Here is a 23,209-nt window from a genome sequence, read left to right as displayed (position 1 = left end):
ATCACCCAAGGAAATAAAGTACAATAGGATAGAACAAGAAGAAATAAAGACAGCAGAAACATATCCACAAATAATTCAGGGGTTGGAATGATCATTCAGATGGAAAAAAAAATTACAGTATCTCAAGAATTAAAAAGAAAGAGGACTGCTTTGTGATCCAGTAATTCTACTCCCAGGTACATGCCCAACGAAAATACATAGATATATTAATTAGAAGATGTGTATTAAAACTAGAACATTCATTGTAGTACTATTTATAACACCCCCAAATTGAAACCACCCAAATGCCAACTGACAGCAGAATAGATGAATAAATTGTAGTGTGGTCACACAGTGGAATATTATAAAGCAATGAGAACAAATGATCTAAAGCTACACACAATGTTATGGAGGAAGTTCACAGACATAATGTTGAATAAAAGAAATCAGACATAAAAGAGGATATTTTGTATGATGCCATTCTTTAAAGAGAAAAACAGGCAAAACTAATTTATGTATAAAAAATAGGTTGGTACTTCTGTTTGGTGGGTTTTGTGACTGGAAAGGGAAGGCAGGATAGGTCAGGGATGCTGTTAATGTTCTTTTTCTTGTTCTGAGTGTTGATTAAATGAGTGTTTTTCTTTTGCGAAAATTCGGTGACTTATTCAATTGTATTTTGTATGGCTACATAACAAATTTCCCCAACTAAGCACCTTAAAATGACAAATAATTACCTCATGCAATTTTTGTATCAAGAATCTCAGTTTTGTACAAGAATCTTGAATTTTGTACAAGAATCTGAGTGAGGGGCACCTTTAAGGATCTGACTTCAGCTCAGGTCATGATCTCACAGCTCATGGGTTTGAGCCCTGCACTGGGCTCTCTGCTGTCAGTGTAAATGAAGCCTGCTTCAGTTCCTGTCTCCCTCTCTCTCTGCTCCTCCCCAGCTTGTGCTTTCTCTTGGTCTCAAAAATAAATAAAAACATAAAAAAAAAAAAGAATATGAGTAAGCCTGCCTCAGGATCTCTCATGAGGTTGTCCTCAAACTGTCAGCAGGAGCTGCATTGATCAGAAGGTTCAACAGGAGCTAAAGCATTCACTTCCATGCTAATTCATGTGGGTGTTGTCGGTTCCTCACTGGCTATTAGCTGGAAGCCTCAGTTTCTCCAATGGGCCCCTCCAAGGAGTGCCTGAGTGTCCACATGACTTGGTAGCTGTCTTGTCCCAGAGTGAGTGATGAGAGGGAGAAGGAAAAGGTGAAGGAGAGAAGGAGGGGGAAGAGGAGAGGGAGGAGAAAATCCCAAAGTCTTTTTTAACAAGGTATCAGACTGACACACTGTTATTCTGCTTTACTATGTTATAAAAAGTGAGTTACTAAGTCTAGTAATTTGGACTTAAATTAGTAGTCATGGGCTTGGAAATTAAACTTCAGTTTTTGATGGGAGGTGTATTGTATTAGCTTGGGCTGCTATAACAAAATACCATAGATTGAGTAGGTGGCTTAGACAACAGAAATTTATTTCTCACAGTTCTGGAGGCTGGAAAGTCTGAGATCAAGGTGCCACCTGATTCAGTTCCTGGTGAGGGCCCTCTTCCTGGCTTGTAGATAGCTGTCTTTCTGCTAAGTCCTCACCTGACAGAGGTGCGTGGGGGAAGAGAGAGAGGGAAAGCAGGAGGGAGAGCATGTAATGTGCCCTCTGGTTTCCTCTTATAAGGGCACTAATCTCATCATGAGCACTTCACCCTTATGACTTCATCTAAACCTACTTGCCTCCTGGGGTGCCTGGATGACTCAATCGGTTGGGTGTCCAACTTCGGCTGGAGTCACGATCTCATTGTTCATGGGTTTGAACCCAGCATCGGGCAATGTATTGACAGCTCAGAGCCTGGAGCCTGCTTCAGATTCTGTCTCCCTCTCTCTCTGCCCCTCCCCTGCTCACGCTCTGTCTCTTTCTCTCTCAAAAATAAATGAACATTAAAAAAAGTTTTAAATCTAATTTCCTCCCCAAGGGCACGCGCACGCACACAGACACACAGACACACAGACACACACACACACACACACACACACACACACACACACATTTATAATAAGGAATTGTTTCATACAGTTAAGGAGGCATGAGAACCAGGACAGCCAATCGTGTAAGTTCCAGTCTAAGTCCAAAGGCAGAAGCAGACTGGTCTCAAAAAAAAAAAAAAAAAAAAAAGGAGACAAATTCTCTCTTGCTCTGCCTTTTGTTCTATTCAGGCCTTCTGTGGATTGGACCAGGCCTGTCCACATTGGGGAAGGAATTCTGCTTTACTCAGTCTATCAATTCAAATGATAATCTCATCCAGAAACACCCTCACAGACACACCCAGAATAATGTTTAATCGGAGATCTGGCCATCTTGTGACCCAGGCTAGTTGACACATAAAATTAACCATCACAAAAATCAAGGAATTTGTGAACATATTTTTAGAACCACTACAACATGTATGTATGTGTGTATGTATGTATCTTCATATATATGTATACAATATTTCATTACAAATTGTTGTAATAAAAGAGTCTAGAAAATATCTGCATGGAACAGTAAGCCAAAAGAAACAACCCAACAAGTTTTTTTTTTTTTTTACAGCTTTACTGAAATATCTCAAACTAGACATATTTAAAGTACAATTTGGTAAGTTTCAGACATATAAATATACCCCCATGAAACCCGCAGCATAGTCAAGATGATGAATCTATCCCTCACCCACAGAAGTTTCCTTGTGACCCCTTTTTTCATGTTTTTTTAATGTTTATTTATTTTTTAGAGAAAGAGTGTACACATGCATGTGTGAGCGGGGCGGGGGGCAGAGAGAGAGACAGAGGATCTGAAGCAGGCTCTGTGCTGACAGCAGAGAGCACCATGAGGGGCTTGAACCCACAAACCATGATATCATGACCTGAGCCAAAGTCGGATGCCCAACTGACTGAGGTGCTCCAAGGATTTTATATAAATGGAAGCATATACCATATACTATTTTTGGTCTGGCTTCTTTTATTCAGCATCATTATTTTGAGATTCACCCATTTTGATGCATGTATCAATCTTGTATTATTTTTATTGCTGAATAACTTTCTGTTATATAGATAGGCCACAGTGTGTTTATCCACTCATCTGTTGATGGACATTGTGGTTGTTTCCGAATTTTTGACTACTACCAGTGAAACTGCTATGGAACATTTCTGTACAGGCGTTTGGATGTTATGCTTTTATCTCTCTTGGGTAAAAACCTAGAAGTGGAACAGATGGGTCATACAGTAGTTGTACCTTCTACATTTTAAGAAACTTCCAAGCCCAACCTGTTTTCCAAAGGGGTTTTATCATTTACATCTGCCAGCAGCATCTAAGAGTTGTTTTCCCTACATGCTCATCAACACTTGATATGGTCACTCTTTTTAATTTTAACCATTCTAGGAGATGTGTGAAGGTATCTTATTTTAATTTTAATAATTTGCATTTCCATAATAATGATGCTGAACATCTTCTCAGATACTTATTTACTACCTGTGTATGTTCTTTGGTGAAATATCTGCTCAACTTATTTGCTCACTTTTAAATTTTTTTAATGTTTATTTATTTTTTAAGGAGAGAGAGACAGAGTGTGAGTGGGGGAGGGGCAGAGAGCGAGGGAGACACAGAACCCAAAATGGGCTCCAGGCTCTGAATTGCCAGCACAGAGCCCAACGTGGGGCGCAAACTCACGAACGGGGAGATTATGACCTGAGCTGGAGTTGGTCACTTAACCGACTGAGCCACCCAGGTGCCCCATATTTGCCCACTTTTAATTGGCTCATCTTACTGAATAGTAAAATATTTTTGGGGAGGCTGGGTAGCTCAGTCAAGTGTCCGACTTTTGAGATGTTCAGGACATAATCTCACGATCCATTCCGTGAGATCCAGCACCATGTGGGGCCCTGTGCTGACAGCTCAGAGCCTGTTTGGGATTATCTCTCTCCCTCAAACTGTGAGAGCACGACCTGAGCGAAAATCAAGAATCAGACGCTTGGGGCACCTGGGTGGTTCAGTCTGCTGAGCGTCAGACTTTGGCTCAGGTCATGGCTGAGTGTAGGACTTTGGCTCAGGTCATGATCTCCCCGTTAGCGAGTTTGAGCCTTGTGCGGGGTTCTGTGCTGATAGCTTGGAGCCTGGAACCTGCTTCAGATTCTGTGTCTCATTCTCTGTTCCCCTTCCCCACTTGTGCTCTCTCTCTCTCAAAAACAAATAAACATAAAAAAAAAAAAAAAGACGCTTAACCAACTGAGCCACCCAGCTCCCCACCCCCCCAAATTTTTTTAAATAGTAAAATCTCTCTTTTTTTTTTAAGATTTATTTATTTTTGAGAGAAAGTACGCAAGTAGATAAGGGGTAGAGAGAGTGGGGGACAGAAGATCCAAGGCAGGCTCTGTGCTCACAGCAGCGAGCCTGATGCAGGGCTCAAACTCATGAGTTAGCTGTGAGATCATGCCCTGAGCCGAAGTCCGATGCTCAGCTGACTGAGCCACCCAGGTGCCCCAATAGTAAAATATCTTTTAATATTCTAGATATAAGCCTTGTATTGATTATACATTTTACAAGTATATTCTCCCAAACTAGGGCTTGCCTTTTTGTTTTCTTTACAATGTTGTGAAGAACAAAATGTCTTCATTTCTTTTGTAGTAAAACATACATAGCTTAATATTTATCATTTAACCATTTATAAGTATTTAATTCAATGGCATTAAATGTATTCACAATGTTGTGTATCAGATTGACTATGTATACCCAAGATTTTTTCATCATTCCCAACATAAACTCTGAACCCATTAAAAAATAACTCCATATTCTCTCCTTCCCAGCCCCAGAAACCACTATTTTATTTTTTGCTTTTATGAATTTGCCAATTCTAGGTACCTCATACACGTGGAATAGTATAGTATTTGCCCTTCAGTGTCTGACTTTTTTCATTTAGCATAGTATTTTGAAGGTCCTTCCATGTTGTAGCATATTTCAAAGTTTCATTCCTTTCATGGTTGAATAATATTATATTGTATCCAAATTAGAAAGAAAGAAATAAAATTATCTCTGTAGGTAACATGATCTTATATGTAGAAAACCCTAAAGATTGGGAAAAAACTATTATAACTAATAAATTCAGCAAAGTAGCAGGATACAAAATCAATAAACAAATTAATTGCATTTCTACTCACTAACAGTGAACAATCTGAAAAAGAAATTAAGAAAACAATTCTGGTTACAATAATATCAACAAGAAAAAAAAAACACTGAGGAATTAAGTTAACCAAGGAGGTCAAAGACTTGTAAATTGAATACTATAAAAACATTGCTGAAGGAAATTAGAGAACACATAAGTAATGGGAAAAAACAACTCATGTTCATGGATCAAAAGACAATATTGTTAAGATGTCAATACTAGTTAAGTGTAAATCACTAGTTAAGTGATTTACAGATGCAACACATTTTTTGTTTTTCAGTGTACAAGTTTTCTACTTCTTTGATTAGGTTTATTCCTAAATATTAATTTGGGGGAATGCTATTAGAAAATCAAAACCATGATGAGGGGTGCCTGGGTGGCTTGGTCGGTTGGGCGGCCGACTTCGGCTCAGGTCATGATCTCACGGTCCGTGAGTTCGAGCCCCGTGTCGGGCTCTGTGCTGACGGCTCAGAGCCTGGAGCCTGCTTCGGATTCTGTGTCTCCCTCTCTCTCTGGCCCTCCCCCATTCATGCTCTGTCTCTCTCTGTCTCAAAAATAAATAAACGTTAAAAAAAATTAAAAAAAAAAAAAAGAAAATCAAAACCATGATGAGATAACACCTCACAAAAAAGACATCTAGATAGCTAACAGAAGATATCCAGATGGCTAACAGAAACATAAAAAGATGCTCAACATCACTCATCAGAAGCAAAATACAAATCAAAACCATAATGAGATACCACCTCACACATGTTAAAATGACTACAATTAACAACACAAGAAACAACAAATGGTGGTGAGGATTCAGAGAATGAGAACACTCTTGTATTGTTGGTGGGAATGCAAATTGGTGCAGCCACTATGGAAAACAGTATGGAGGTTCCTCAAAAAATTAAAAATAGAACTTCCTTATGACCTAGCAATTGCACTACTAGGTATTTGGGTACATACCTATAAAAATGCAGATTAAGGGTTACACGAACCCTGATGTTCATAACATCATTGTCAACAATAGACAAACTATGGAAATATATATATATATATATATATATATATATATATATCATAGTATTATATATATAGCATAGTATTATTATTATATATATATATATATATATATATATATTATTGCTCAGTCATCAAAAGGAGTGAAATCTTGCCATTGACAACAATGTGGATGAAGCTAGAGTGTATTATGCTAAGCAAAATAAGGCAGGCAGAGAAAGACAAATACCATGATTTCACTCATATATGGAACTTAAGAAACAAAACAGATGAACATAAGGGAAAAGGAAAAAAAGAGAGAAGGATACAAACCATAAGAGACTCTAAAAGGTAGAGAACAAACTGAGGGTTGATGGAGGGATGTGGGTGGGGGATAGGCTAAATGGGTGATGGGTATTAAGGAGAGTGCTTTGTTGCTGAGCACTGGCTATTACGTGTAAGTGATGAATCACTAGATTCTACTCCTGAAAACAATACTACACTATATGTTAACTAACCAGAGTTTAAATAAAAATTTGAACAAACAAGAAGCAAATTAAAACAAAAAAGAGAATCTCTTAATTTTCTTTTTGGATTATTGCTGGTGTACCATAAAACACAACAGGTTTTTGAGAATTAGTCTCATACCCTGTAGCTTTATTAAATTTGTGTATTCACTTTAGTAGCTTTCTTGTGGATCACTTGGCATTTTCTATATATAGGATCATGTCATCAGCAAATATAGTTTTACCCTGTTCTTTCAATCTGGATGCTTTTTATTTATTTTTATTGTTTAACAGCACTGGCCAGGACTTACTCTACAATGTGAACAACAGTGGTGGAAGTACACATTCTGAGCTTGTTTGTTTCTGATCTTAGGAGGCAAAGTTTTCATTTTCAGCCACTGAGTATGACATTAGCTGTGGACTTTTTAATGGATACCCTATATCATATTGGGTCATTTTACTTCTGTTCTTAGTTTTCTGAGAGTTTTTATTATGAAAGGGTTCTGGATTTTGTCAAATGCCTTTCCCATACTAACTGGGATTTTTTCCCCATCTTTCTGTTAGGGTATGTATTACATTGATTTTCTTATCTTGACTCACTCTTGCATTCCTTGGATAAATTCCACTTGATCATGCTGTTGGATTTGATTTGGTAATATTTTTTTGAGGGTTCTTACATCTGTATGCATAAAGAATATTGATCTATAATTTTCTTTTCTTGTGATGTATTTATCTGGGTTTGGTTTAAAGATAAGGCTGGCCTCATAGAGTGAGTTAGGAAGAGGTCACTGCTTCTTTAATTTATTTGGAAAATTTTGAGAAGGATTTTTGTTAATTCTTCTTTAAATGTTTGGTAGAATTCACTAGTAAAGCCATATGGCCCAGTATTTGTCTTTGTTGGGAAGTTTTAAATTATTTTTTTAGGTTTTTGTTTTGAATTCCAATTATTTAACAGAGTGTAATATTAGTTTCAGGTGTACAATTTATTGATTCAGCACCTATATACAACACCTGGTGCTCATCGCAAATGTACTCCTTAATCCCCACCACCTATTTAACCCATCCTCTCATCCATCTCCCTTCTGGTAGCCATCAGTTTGTTCCCTATAGCTAAGAGTGCGTTTCTTGGTTTGCCTGTCTCCTTTTTCCGCCTATGATGTTGGTGAAGATGCAGAGAAAGGGCAACCCTCTTACACTGTTGGTGGGAATACAAACTGATACAGCCACTCTGTACCAGTCCTCAAAAAGTCCTTAAAAATGAAGGTCCTCAAAAGTTAAAAATAGAACTACCCTATGATCCAGCAATTGCACTACTAGGTATTTATGCAAAGGATACAAAAATACTGATTTGAAGGGATATACATGCACCCTGATGTTTATAGAAGCATTATCAACAATAGCCAAATTATGGAAAGAGCCCAAATGTCCATCTACTGATTAATGGGTAAGAAGATAGGGTGTGTGTGTGTGTGTGTGTGTGTGTGTGTGTGTGTGTGTGTATAGAGCTCTCTCTCTCTCTCTCTCTCTCTCTCTCTCTCTCTATCTATAGAATGGAATATTACTCAGTCATAAAAAAGAATGAAATCTTGTCACATGCAACAACATGGATGGAGCTGGAGAGTATTACGCTAAGTGAAATAAGTCAGTCAGAGAAGGACAAATACCATATGGTTTTACTCATATGTGGAATTTAAGAAATAAAACAAATGAACATGGGCAGGGAGGAAGAGAGAGGCAAACCATAAAACACTCTTAACTATAAGAGAACAAAATGATGTTCCTGGGAGGGAAGGTGGGTGGGGGGGATGGGTTAAATGAGTGATGGGGATTAGGGAGGGCATATGTGATGAGCACTGGGTGTTGTATGTAAGTGCTGAATCACTAAATTCTACACCTGAAACTAAAAAAAGGAAAAGAAAGGAAAGAAAAGAAAATCTGGAGGCATCACAATTCTAGACTTCAAGTTATATTACAAAGCTGTAGTGACCAAGACAGTATGGTACTAGCACAAAAGTAGACACAGAGATCAATGGAAGAGACTAGAAAACACAGCAATGAACCCACAACTACATGGTCAATTAATCTTCAACAAAGCAGAAGAGAATGTTCAAAGGAAAAAAGACAGTCTCTTCAACAAATAGTATTGGTAAAACTGGACAGCAACATTCCAAAGAATGAAACTAGACCACTTTCTTTTTTTTTTTTTTTATTTTTTTTATTTTTTTTTATTTTTGGGACAGAGAGAGACAGAGCATGAACGGGGGAGGGGCAGAGAGAGAGGGAGACACAGAATGGGAAACAGGCTCCAGGCTCTGAGCCATCAGCCCAGAGCCTGACGCGGGGCTCGAACTCACGGACCGCGAGATCGTGACCTGGCTGATGTTGGACGCTTAACCGACTGCGCCACCCAGGCGCCCCTAGACCACTTTCTTATACCATACAGAAAAATATATTCAAAATGGCCTAAAGATTTAATTGTGAGACAGGAAACCATCAAAATCCTAGAGGAGAATACAGACAGTAACTTCTTTGACATCAGCCATAGCAACTTTTTACCAGATAGGTCTCCTGAGGCAAGGGAAACAAAAGCAAAAATAAAGTATTGGAACTTTATCACAATAAAAAGTTTCTTCATAGTGAAGGAAACAATCAACAAAACTAAAAGACAACCCATGGAATAGGAGAAGATAGTTGCAAATGACATATCTGATAAAGGGTTAGTATCCTAAATATATTTTTAAAAAACTTATAAAACTCAACAACCAAAAATCAAATAACTCAATTAAAAAGTTGAGTGGGCAGAAGACACAAATAGACATTTTTCCAAAGAGGATGTCCATACGGCCAACAGACCCATGAAAAGATGCTCAACATTACTCATCACCAGGGAAATACAAATTAAAACTACAATCAGGGGCACCTGGGTGGCTCAGTCATTAAGTGACTGATCATTGATTTCTGCTCAGGTCATGATCTCATGGTTTGTGGGATCAAGTCCCACATCTGTGCTGTCAGCACAGAGCCTGCTTGGGATTCTCTTTCTCTCTCTCTCTCCCTTTCTTTCTCTCTCCCTTTCTCTCTCTCTCTCTCTCTCTCTCTCTCTCTCTCTCTCTCTCACCTTCCTCTACTCATGCTCCCCCACTCTCAAAATAAAATAAACATTAGAAAATAAAACTACAATGAGATATCATCCTACACTTGTCAGAATAGCTACAGTTAACACAAAAAACAACAGGTGTTGGGAGTATGTGCAAAAAGGGGAACCCTCTTACACTGTTGGTGGGAATGCAAACTAGTGCAGCCACTCTGGAAAACAGTATGGAAGTTCCTCAAAATGTTAAAAATAGAACTACCCTATGATCCATTAATTGTACTACTAGATACTTACCCAAAGAATACAAAAATACTAATTCAAAGGGATATGTGCACCCTGATGTTCATAGCAGCGTTATCTACAATAACCAAACTATAGAAATAGCCCAAGTGTCCATGGACCGATGAATGGATAAAGAAGATGTAGAATATATATACAAAGAAATAATACTCAGCCATAAAAAAGAATGAAATCTTGCCATTTGCAACGGCATGGATGGAGCTAGAGAGTATAATGCTAAGCAAAAAAATCAGAGAAAGACAAACACCATACGATTTCACTCATTGTGAAATTTGGGAGGTTTTAAATTATTAATTAAACCTCTTTACTTATAATAGGTCTTTTGGGATTTTCTTTGAGTCAGGATAGCTAACTGTGTGTTTCAAGGAATTTGTCCATTTATTCTGAATTATATAATCTGTTGACATACAATTTTTTACAGATACATACTTATATTTTTTTTATCTCTGTAAGATTGGTAGTAATGTCCCCAGTTCAATATTTTTAGTTTTTTGCCTCTTCCTTCTCACTCTAAAGCTGTCAGTTTTGCTGATCTTTTCAAAGAACTAACTTTTGGTTTTATCGTTTTTCTCTATTATTTTCCTATTCTCTATTTTAAACTCATTCTAATCTTAATTATGTCACTATTAGCTTCTATTAGTTTTGGATTTAGTTTGCTCCTCTTTTTCTAGTTCCTTGATTTGGAGAAGTTAGGTTATCAATTTGAGATCTTTCTTCCTTTTTTTTTTTTTTTTTTTTGAGAGAGAGAGAGAGCACAAGTGAACAAAGGGCAGAGAGAGATAGGAAAAGAGAGGAAGATAATCCCACTAGTGGCAGAAAGAGAGAGAGAGATGGAGAGGGAGAGAGAGAGAAGTGGGGCTCATGCTCATTTGAAGCAGGGCTCGAACTCATGAACCATAAAATCATAACCTGAGGTGCAGTCAGATGCTTAACCGACTGAGTTACCCAGGCATCCGATCTTTCTTCCTTTTTAATGTAGGTATTCACAACTGTAAATTTCCCTTGAGAACTGCTTTTGTGGTATCCCATAAGTTTAGATGTGTTGTGTTTTCTTTTTTATTTGACTCAAGTACTTGTTATTCCCTCATGATTTTCTCACCTATTTGTTGTTGAAGAGTGTGTTGTTTAATCTCCACATATATGTGAATTTTTCTCTTTTCCTTCTGTCATTGATTTTTAACTTCATCTTCTTTTTTTAAAATTTTTTTTCAGTGTTTATTTATTTTTGAGAGAGAGAGAGAGAGAGAGACAGAGTGTGAGCGGGGAGGGGCAGAGAGAGAGGGAGACACAGAATCCGAAGCAGGCTCCCGGCTCTGAGCTGTCAGCACAGAGCCGGATGCAGGGCTTGAACCCACAAACTGCGAGATCATGACCTGAGCCGAAGTCGGACTCTTAACCAACTGAGCCACCTAGGTACCCCTCATCTTCTTATTGTAAGCAAAAATACATTATATGATATCTATTTTAAAAGATCAATTAGGCAGATGCCTGGGTGGCTCAGTTGATTGAGCTTCTGACTTTGGCTCAGGTCATGATCTCATAGTTCGTGGGTTTGAGCCTTATGTCAGGCTGTGTTGATACTGTGGAGCCTGCATGGGATCCTCTGTTCCTCTCTCTCTCTCTCTCTGCCCCTCCCCTGCTTGTGCTCTCTTTCTCAAAATGAGTAAACATTAAAAAAATTTTTTAAAGAATCTATCAGGACTTGTTTGCGACCTAATTTATTTAGGAATTTTCCAAGTGCTCTTTAGAAGAATGTATATTCTGCTGTTTTGGGTGGAGTGTTGGTTTATGTCTGTTAGGTCTAGTTAGTTTCTTGTGTTGTTCAATTGCTTTACTTCCTTATTATCAGCTGTCTGGTTGTTCTATCTCTTTTTAAAAGATAGCTATTGAAGTCTCCAACTGTTATTGTAGTACTATTTCCCTTTTCAGTATTATCAATTTTTGCTTCATATACTTTGAGGGTCTGTTATTAGGTTTATAAATAGTGTATCTTTTTTCTGTAGTAAACCTTTTATTAACATACAATATCTTTGTCTATTGTAATCTTTTTTCTTTAAAGTCTATTTGTCTGATATTAGTATAATCATTCCAGCTCTCTTTTATTTACTATTTGCATGGAATATCCTTTTCTGTCTTTTCACTTTCAACCAATTTGAATTTTTGGACTGAAAGTGAGCCACTTATCGGAAGCATATAGTTGGATCATGTGTTTTAATCCATTGTGTTAATCTCTCATTTGACTGCAGAGTTTAATTTAGTTACATAAAGTAGAAACTAATAAGGAAGGAACTATGCTATTTTGCTACTGCTTTCTTATATGCTTTATAGGCCTTTCATGTATCTCATTCTATTATGGCCTTTTTTGTGTTCAGTTGATTATTTCTGTAGTAAAGTTAAAAACATTTTTTAATGTTTATTTATTTTTGGGAGAGAGAGAGAGAGAGGGAGGGTGGGAGGGGCAGAGAGAGAGGGAGACACAGAATCTGAAGCAGGCTCCAGACCCTGAGCTGTCAGCACAGAGCCCGATGCGGGGCTCGAACCCACTAGCCGTGAGATCATAACCTGAGCTGAAGTTATAACTGACTGAGCCACCCAGGCACCCGTCTGTAGTAAAATCTTTATTCCTTTATATCCTTTTGTGTATGTTGTATAAATACATTTTTGTCCTTACCATGGGGATTAAATTTAGTATCCTAAATTTATAACAATCTAATTTGAATTTATATCAACTTAAATCTGTTCCTATACAGCTCATTCTTCCTCCTTTTACTGATGTCAACAATTATATATTTGTATTTTTGGTGCTCAATGACATAGATTAGTAACTCTTTTTATGCATTTGTCTTTTAAATAATGTGGAAAATAAAAAATGGAGTTACAAGGAAAAATTGCAATAGCACTAGCTTTTATAATTGTCACATACTAATCTTTATTTCCTTTTTTTCTTGGTAAATGAAAATTTATTATTGCCATGTTTTCATCATCAAAAGTTATTATCTTGGTCTTTCTTTCTTGCCTTTGTATAGGGCCAAAAGAGAGACATTGGCTATTTTGATAATCTTAAAGTGAACTCCAGGAATGTCACTGACAGCATGACCTTTGCAACCAAACCCAGCAACCAGAACCTCATCATTTTCCTCAATAAAATTCAAACAACCATCATTGAGTACAAAGGCTGTGATTTTTTTTGCCATTCTTTTAAAAAATTTATTAATTTATTATTATTGTTTTTTAACTTACATCAAAGTTAGCATATTATACAACAATGATTTCAGGAGTAGATTGCAGTGATTCATCCCCTGTGTATAACAAACACCCAGTGCTCATCCCAACAAGTGTCTTCCTTAATGCCTCTTTCCCATTTAACCCATCCCCCCACGCATAACCCCTCTAGCAATCCTCACTTTGTTCTCTGTATTTAAGTCTCTTATGGTTTGTCTCCCTCTCTGTTTTTATATTACTTTTGTTTCCCTTCCCTTATGTTCATCTATTTGTATCTTAATTCCACATATGAGTAAAGTAGTATGATATTTGTCTCTGACTAATTTTGCTTAGCATAATACCCTCTAGTTCCACCCATGTAGTTGCAAATTGCAAGATCATTCTTTCTGATTGCTGAGTAATACTCTATTATATATATATATATATATATATATATATATATATATATATACATATATATACATATATATATACATATATATATATATACACACACACACACACACACACACACCACATCCTCTTTACCCATTCATCCATCTATGGACATTTGGGCTCTTTCCATACTTTGGCTATTGCCAATAGCACTGCTGTAAACATTGGGGTGCATGTGCCCCTTCGAAACAGCACACCTATATCCCTTGAATAAATACCTAGTAGTGCAGTTGCTGGATCATAGGGTAATTCTATTTTTAATTTTTTGAGGAACTTCCATACTGTTTTCCAGAGTGGCTGCACCAGTTTGCATTCCCACCAGCAGTACAAAAGAGATCCTCTTTCTCTGAATCCTTGCCAACATCTATTGTTGCCTGAGTTGTTAATTTTAGTCATTCTGACTGGTGTAAGGTGGTATCTCATTGTGGTTTTAATTTGTATTTCCCTGATGACGAGTGATATTGACCATTTTTTCATGTGTCTTTTAGCCATCTGGATGTCTTCTTTGGAAAAGTATCTATTCATGTCTTTTGCCCATTTCTTCACAGGATTATTTGTTTTTGGGGTAAGTTTGATAAGTTCTTTATAGATTTTGGATACTAAACCTTTATCTGATACGTCGTTTGCAAATATCTTCTCCCATTGGGTCAGTTGCCTTTTAGTTTTGCTGATTGTTTCCTTTGCTGTGCAGAAGCTTTTTATCTTGATGTGGTCCCAATAGTTTATTATTATTATTATTATTATTATTATTATTATTGCCATTCTTGATTAGCTGGAACCTGACACACTTCCTAACGGCAGAATTTGGCTATTTGGCTTCAAGGACTACTTTTTCCAGCACAATTCTTTTGCATGGAAAGTGCCACCAAAAGGGTTGGCCTTCAGGGCTGTGCCAAAATGGGCCTTCTAGCATGTTTATCACTTCTGATCTTGTCGTTGACTATGGAACTTCCTGGAAGTATGAAAACTATGACACTTGCCCATCCTGCCAGCACCACAGGCCTGAGCAAAAGAGAGAAGCAGCACAGGAAGGATCCACAAGCTTTACCAATCTTTATTTCTTCATATAGTTTTGAGTTACTGTCTAGCATTCTTTCATTTCAACTTGAAGGATTCCCTTTAGCATTTCTTGTGGAACAGCTCTAATGGTAACATACTCCCTCAGTGTTTATCGAGAATGTCAGAATTTCTCCTTCATATTTGAAGGACAGTTTTGCTGAATATAGAAATAATAATGTTCTTTTTTTTTTTTTTTCTCTTTCAGCACTTTGAATATATCAGCACACTACATTCTGGCCTCCAAGATTTCTCATGAGAAATCAGTTGATAACCTTATTGAGATTCCTTCTGGTGAGGAGCTGTTTCCCTCTTGCTGTTTTTAAGATTGTCTTTGGATTTTCATAGTTTGACTATAATGTGTGGGGGGGTTTGTTGGCTTGTTTATACTAGTTGGAATTTGTTGAGTTTCTTAGATTTGTAGATTCATGTCTTAAACCAAATTTGGGAGGTTCTCAATCCTTATTTCCTCAAATATTCTTTCTGCTCTTTTCTCACTATTTTCTACTTATGTGATTCCCACAACATATATGTTGGACTGTTTTATAGTGTCCCACAGGTCATTTAGGCTCAGTTCACTTTTCTCCATTCCTTTTTCTTTCTATTCCTTAAACTAAATAATTTCAATAGCCTTATCTTAAAGTTTGCCAATTCTTTCTTCTGCTTGCTCCAATATACTTTTAAAACATTCCAGTGAATTTTTATTTCATTTATTGTACTTTTCAGTTCGAGAATTTCTTTTTAAATTTCTACCTCTTTTTGATATTGATGTTCTCATTTTGTTCATACATAATTTTCCTGTCTATTCCCATGTTTTCCTTTAGCTCTTCTAGCATCTTTAAGAAAGTTTTTAACTAGACTTCATGCCCAGCGCAGTGCCCAGCGTGGGACTTGAACTCATGACCCTGAAATCAAGACCTGAGCTGAGATCAAGAGTTTGACACTTAACTGACTGAGACACCTAGGTGACCCAAGAAAGTCATATTTAATGTTTTGTCTAATAAGCCGATGTCAGTGGTTCCTCAGAGACAGCTCATGGTGATTTATTTTGTTCCTTTAAATGGTCTATACTTTACCGTTTTTCTTTTTCCCTTTTGATTGTCTGTGATTTTTTGTTGTTGAAACTGGACATTTGAATTTCATAATGTGGAAACTCTGGAATCAGATTGTTCCCCTTCTCCAGAATTTTCTCTCTCCCTCCCCCCTCCCTCTCTCTCCTCTTTCTCTCTCTCTCTCTCTCTCTCTGTTTTTAAAGTTGTTCAAGGGTGTCTTTGCTTGTGATTAGCCTGAGATGAAAGCTCGAGATCTTCTCAGTTCTTTTCTGACACTCTGTTTCCATGGGTATACATAGAAATTTTCTAAATTTCCCTGTATACATGTCTGATTTTGAATGTCATAATCCTTAAATGTCTGACTCTCGAAGGGGAAAAAAAGGTAAAAAGAAACAGAGAGAAAAAATATCCCAGGGACTGTTCTTCAGTCCCTTGCTAGGAATTTCAACTGGTGCAAGTTAAAACAACAGTGGCCAGGCTCTGGGCTGCATCTCAGTGGTCAAAAGCAGCAGTCAAAAATCAGAATACTGGGGCACCTGGGTGGCTCAGTCAGTTGAGCATCCTACTCTTGGTTTCAGCTCAGGTCATGATCCCCTGGATCATGGGATTGAGACCCGCATCAGGCTCCATGCTGAGTGTGGAGCCTGCTTGAGATTCTCTCTTTCTCTCTCTCTCTCCCTCTGCCCCTCTCCCTGGCTTGTGTACATGCTCTTTCCCTAAAATAAAAACTAAACAAAAATACTTGCCTTAAAAAAAAATCAGAATACTAAACACCAATATTTGGGGACAAAGTCCTTATTGCCCACAGTGGGCACAGTGGGAATTGCTTATTGCAGCCCTTATTGCTCACAGTGGGAATACCAAACACTAATATTTGAGGACAAGGTCCTTATTGTCCGTGGTGGTTCCAGAAAGCCACACCAGGAACATAGATTTGCCTGCTTGCTGTAGGCTTCAATGGATGGAAAATGGATAGCCATTACTGTGCTAAAACTGAAATTAATAAAAATAAACTGCAATTTACTAGCCAAGCTTTCCCCAGGAAGCTGTAATCATCCATATAGACTTGAGTTCCAAAATACTTACATCAGATGATTTCTGCCAGTATAATTTTTGTGGAAAGACAGATTGTGGAGAGACAGATTCCTGATTCTTCTTACTCTTCTATCTTCCTTTACTTCACTCCAATGTTTTAATGTTGATGACATATATTTTATATTTCTCTTCATATTTCATTCCTTTGTGTTATCATTAAGAATCCCAGTTGCTTTTATAAAAAAAATATTGTATTTAGGTCTTTACCCCATTTTGAGATTAACAAAAAAATGATACGGTGTGAACTGAAGTTCATTATTTAAACAAGTGGATGTCAAATTGTTCCAGCACCATTTGTTGAAAATACTATGTTTTCTTTATTGAGTTACTTTGACAACTTTGTTGAAAATAAATTTACTATATACCTTTGGGTCTATTTCTGCATGCCCTATTCTATTCTATTCATCTATTTATATGTTTTTGTATAAATATCATACTGTCTTAACGACTGAGCTTTAAAAAAACTTTTTAAATATTTATTTATTTTTGAGAGAGAGGGAGAGACACAGAGTGAGTGGGGGAGGGGCAGAGAAAGAGGGAGACACAGAATCTGAAGCAGGCTCCAGGCTCTGAGCTGTCAGCACAGAGCCCAATGCGGGGCTTGAACTCATGAACCATGAGATCATGACCTGAACCAAAGTCGGCTGTTTAACCAACAGAGCCACCCAGGCACCCCAATATGACTAGCTTTAAAGTAACTCAAAATCAGTGTAGGTCTTTCAACTATGTTCTTTTTTTCAAAATTTTTTGGTTTTTCTAGTTCCTTTGCATTTTTGAATAAATTACAGAATCAGTTTGGCAGTTTCTCAAAAAAAGCTGATTGAAATTTGGTTAGGAATAAATTTAATCTATAAATCAAGTGCACGCTGGGGTGCAGTTCAGGGGAAACTAAGTGCGGGGTTCTAGAGTCTTGTCCTAGTGGAGTCACACAGGACATGCTTAGTTCTGCCAACAAAAGATGTCACAACCTGCGTGAAATGTTGTTTATCAAGAGAGGTCATTAGAAACTAAATGCCCAAGATTTTGATTGGGGTATGATCACAAGATAACTTTATTCTGGTGAATAATCAAATTCCAGACTTCCAGGGTGAAAGCACGTGTTCAGCATATACCATATTGTTTGTACAAAAAGTTTAGATTCAACAATCCTCTATTACCAGTTAATGGTAGAAATTCTCCTGAAATCTAAGTTTCCAGACAACAGCCGAGGACCAACCTTATAAGATGCTATCAAAGCATAGCAGTCAAACTAGCTATGTTAATCTTTTTCTACACTGTTACCATAATTTATTTTCTAATCTTTCACTTTTTAACTTTACTATTTGTTTTATTGTGTTAAAATACATATAACACAATTTTTCCCATTTTAAGTACACAATTAGTGGCATTAGTTATATTCACAATGTCACGTACCATCCATTCACTTTTAACCTATTTGTTTTATGTATAAAGTGGGTTTCTTATAGGCAGTATTTATAGCAGTTTGCTGTTTTTTATCCAAAGTGAAAATCCATGCATTTTAATTCAGAGTGTTTATACCACTTAGATTTTTCATACCATTTATATTTGATTATGGATTAGCTTGGATTTAAGTCTACCACCTTGCTGTTGTTTTTTTTTTTTTCATTTGTCCTATCTGTATTTTTTACTACTTTTTCCTGCCTTGTTTACTTATTTTTGTTCTTGCTTGTTTGGAATGAACAGTGTATTTTTATAATGCCATTCATCTCCATTGTGGCTTTAGTAAGTATAACTGTTATTTTTGTTTTATTTTTAGTGGTTGCACTAGACTTTATACATATTTAATTTGTCACTGTTTACCTTCAAGTAATACAATAGCATTTCACATATAGCATAATAATTTAATGGGGTGCCTGTGTGGCTCAGTTGGTTAAGCCTCCAACTTCAGCTCAGGTCATGATCTCGCAGTTCGTGAGTTCAAGCCCTGCATCCGGGCTCTGTGCTGACAGCTCGGAGCCTGAATCCCACTTTGGATTCTTTTTTTTTTTTTTTTAATTTTTTTTTTCAACGTTTATTTATTTTTGGGACAGAGAGAGACAGAGCATGAACGGGGGAGGGGCAGAGAGAGAGGGAGACACAGAATCGGAAACAGGCTCCAGGCTCTGAGCCATCAGCCCAGAGCCTGACGCGGGGCTCGAACTCCCGGACCGGGAGATGGTGACCTGGCTGAAGTCGGACGCTTAACCGACTGCGCCACCCAGGCGCCCCCCCACTTTGGATTCTGTGTCTCCCTCTCTCTCTCTGTTCTTCCCCAACTCACACTCTCTCTCATGTCTCTCTCTCAAAAATAAATAATTTAAAAATTTTATAAAAAAAATAATTTAAACATACTTCAAATTTATCCCCTTGTAATCTGTGCTATTGTTGTCATACACGTTATTAAATCCCACAATATATTATTATTATTGCTGTCAACCTGAAGCCAGCAAATTATGATTCACTATCCAGTTGTCCCCATACCATTTGTTGAAAAAAACTTCTTTCCTCCATATAATTATCTTGACATCTTGTTGAAATCTTGTGATGTCTTTGTCTGGTTTTAGTATCAGAATGATATTAGTTGCATATTCCATTGTATGTATATACCACATTAAAAAATCTATTAATCTGTGATTGGACACTTAGGTTATTTCCACTTTTTGGCTATTGTGAAGTATGCTGCTATGAACACTGGCATACCCTGTTTTCAATTCTTTAGGGTTTATACCTTGGAGTAGAATTAATGGATCATATGACAAGTCTATGTTTAACTTTTTGATGAACATCTTCAATGATTTTCAATTATATATATACACACACACATACATACATACATACACATACATATACACACATATTAAAGTTATATCATTAGTGGTCACTCTAGGACTTACTATACACATTTTAACTTATCAGAGGCAGGTTCAGATTTATACTAACTTAATTCCAGTAAGATACATAAACATAACTATATAGCACTATTCCTTTCCCCCTTTTTGTGATATTACTGTTATATATATTATACCTCACACATGTTAGGCTCTAAATGCATTGTTGTAATTATTACTTCATATAATTTAATGGCTTTTAAAATAAGAAAATGAAAGAGAGCAAATACATATCTATAGCTTTAAAAAATATTTACCTTCTTTATTATCATTTCCAGTTCTCTTTATTTGTTCTTGTGTATTTGAGTTGGCATCTGGAGTAATTTCTTTAGCTCAGTACAGTTTTGCTGCACCCATTTCCTTTGTGTTATTATTGGCAAGTATTTTATATTTCTATAAGTTATATGCCCAAAGAAACATTATAAACATATTGTTTCATACAATTGTTTTTAAAATCAGCTAAGAGAAGAAAAGAGGAACAAACAGGATCTCATAGAGTTGTGTAGAATACTCCATGTGACAACAAAATGCACATTTTTTTCGAGCACCTATGGAATATAAATCAAATGGGCCATATACTAGGTTATAAAACAACCTCAACAAATTTAAAATTTGTTGAGTAACTAGAAATCAACAGTATAAGGATAACAGGATATCCCTAGATACTTGGGAACTAAACAATATACTTCAAAATAATCCATGGATGAAAGACAAAGGCTCAAGGGAAATTTTTAAAAATACAATGAACTGAACAAAAATAAAAATTAAACATAACAAAATTTGTGGAATGTAGCCAAAGCAATGTTGAGAGGGGAATTTTAGCAGTAAATGCTTATATTATAAATGAGGGAGTGGCATCAGAAAGATGGCTTAATAATATTCCTCTCATTTGTGACCCTCCTCAACAACAACAGTTTGGCATCCATCTATAGTCTATGGGATCCAGTACTACACACCAATGGATCCAGGAGGAGTCTTGCTCACTGTGCATCAGGTAATAGGCATATGGACCTTAGTCCTCACAGAAACCCTGCAGTGACCCAAGAACTGACTCCAGCCCCTCTTGGCCATGGTCCAGGAGCCCCTGGAGAACGCTGTCTTAGACAATCAATTATAGGAAAGAGTCTTTGTGGAAGTCCAAGTTTCCAGTGGAGAAGTTCCATCATACCACTGAAGCAAAAAAATATGAATTTGGATGCATTGGAGAAGGTAAGAGGAACAGTTTAACTTATCTGCATCACCCCTTCTCCAAGGTGGCACAGCTCAGGGCCAAGATATCTTCTCAGCTTGTGGTTTCTCCTGCAGGGGAAAGTGAGAGTGTTGAGTGAGCACCTGGCTTTCCTAGCTGTGCAGTATGCTGCCAAAGGGGCCTATTTATTCCTCATGCCAGCCAGAGTACTGAATCATGAGTTACATAACTGGAGGGCCAGGAAGAGGCTGGGAATGTGGCAGATAGGACTCCTGGAGGACATTAAAGGAATGAAGATCCTATCAACCACATTGAATTCTCCATCAAAAAGCCCACCCACAAGCTGCTAAGGATGTCTCACCTGCAGATGCCTGCAATCTGGTCCATAGGCACCCCCAGAACTCCGTGTACCTCACCCACATGCCACATCCTATGGTTGGCTCCCTATGTTTGTTCTCAATGGTGGTGGTAAGAGCAAGCTCTGGCAGATGGCTTGTGAGCATGCAAAGAAAGCAGCCCCAAACTGCAGGCTAGGGAGAGACAACAAACATAAATTTTTTTCTACCACCCTTGGGAAAGAAAAAAAGAGACTGTCAGCACCCACCCTGGTGCATTGCAGGGTTGAGAAAAGGCATACAAACTTAATAATTTTGCCATCAAAGGGAGCAAAAAGTGTACAGTAAGCATGTCCATAGAAGGACCAAGAAAGCCTCAGAATCACTAGCAGAGCTGACAGAGGTATTTCTCTCCTGTGTGCAGTTAGTAAGACTGGAGGAAGTGACTGCTACTTCAAATGCAAAGACATCAACACAAAACTTCTATGGAAAATCAAAGAAACATAACACCACTCAGGGATCACTACAATTTACTAGTAATCAATTCCAAAGACATGCAGATCTGAGATTTACTAATAAAGAATTAAAAATAGCTGTTTTTTTTTTTTTTTTTTTATTTTTTTAAATTTTTTTTTTTTTCAACGTTTATTTATTTTTGGGACAGAGAGAGATGGAGCATGAACGGGGGAGGGGCAGAGAGAGAGGGAGACACAGAATCGGAAACAGGCTCCAGGCTCTGAGCCATCAGCCCAGAGCCCGACGCGGGGCTCGAACTCACAGACCGCGAGATCGTGACCTGGCTGAAGTCGGACGCTTAACCGACTGCGCCACCCAGGCGCCCCAAAAATAGCTGTTTTAAGGTAGTTCATTGAGCTACAAAAAACCTGATTTCAGTGAAATCAGGAAAATATACACAAACAAAATGAAAAGTTTAAAAAAGAGATAGAAATTGGGGCCACTGCCTGGCTCAGTCAGAAGAGCATGTGACTCTTGATCTAAGGATCATGAGTTTGAGCCTCATGTTGAGTGTAGACATCACTTAAAAAAATAAAACCTTTAAAAAAGAGAGATAGAAATAATAAAAAGTAGCTGCACAAAAATTCAGGAGTTAAAGAATATAATAAATGAAATGAAAAATGAGATAGAGAACATCAACATTAGAATGGATTGAGCATAAGAAAGAAACTGTAAGTTCAAGACAGGAACTTTGAAATTATCTAGTCAGAATAGAATTTTTAAAAAATGATAGAGTGACAAAAGCCTACATGATATATGGGATACCACCAAAAGGAAGAATTTGTAAATGATTGGTGTTCCAGAAGGGGAAGAAAGAAGAGGGCAGAAAGTTTATTTAAAGAAATACTGGCTGAGAACATCTCAAATCTGGGGAGAGATTTAGATTACTAAGCTAATGAAGTTCATAGGTCACCAAACAAACTCAACTTAAAGAGATTTTCTTCAAGGAGTGCCTGGGTGGCTCAGTTGGTTGAGCATCCAACTCTTGATTTCAGCTCACATCATGATCCCAGGGGTGTGGGATTGAGCCCTGTGTAAGGCTCTGTATTGAACATGGAGCCTGCTTAAGAGTCTCTCCCTCTGCCCCTCTGCCCCCACTGGTGCTTTCTCTCTCTCTCTCTCTCTCTCTCTCTTTCTCTCTCTTTCTCTCTCAAAAAAGAGAGAGATCTTTTTCTTTTGTTTTGTTTTGTTTTTTATTTATTTTTTTTCAATATATGAAATTTATTGTCAAATTGGTTTCCATACAACACCCAGTGCTCATCCCAAAAGGTGCCCTCCTCAATACCCATCACCCACCCTTCCCTCCCTCCCACCCCCCATCAACCCTCAGTT

At 37.4% G+C, this 23,209-nt stretch overlaps 1 pseudogene; it reads right to left on the bottom strand.

The window, feature by feature from the left end:
- Window positions 1-13,082: 13,082 nt before the first annotated feature.
- Window positions 13,083-14,758, bottom strand: LOC125149076 (40S ribosomal protein S23-like; annotated as a pseudogene).
- Window positions 14,759-23,209: the final 8,451 nt, after the last annotated feature.

This window comes from Prionailurus viverrinus, chromosome D3 (genome assembly GCF_022837055.1).
Source record: "Prionailurus viverrinus isolate Anna chromosome D3, UM_Priviv_1.0, whole genome shotgun sequence".
Classification (NCBI taxonomy): domain Eukaryota; kingdom Metazoa; phylum Chordata; class Mammalia; order Carnivora; family Felidae; genus Prionailurus; species Prionailurus viverrinus.
Note: the sequence above shows the minus strand (reverse complement) of the source record. Positions and strands in the feature narration are given on the sequence as shown.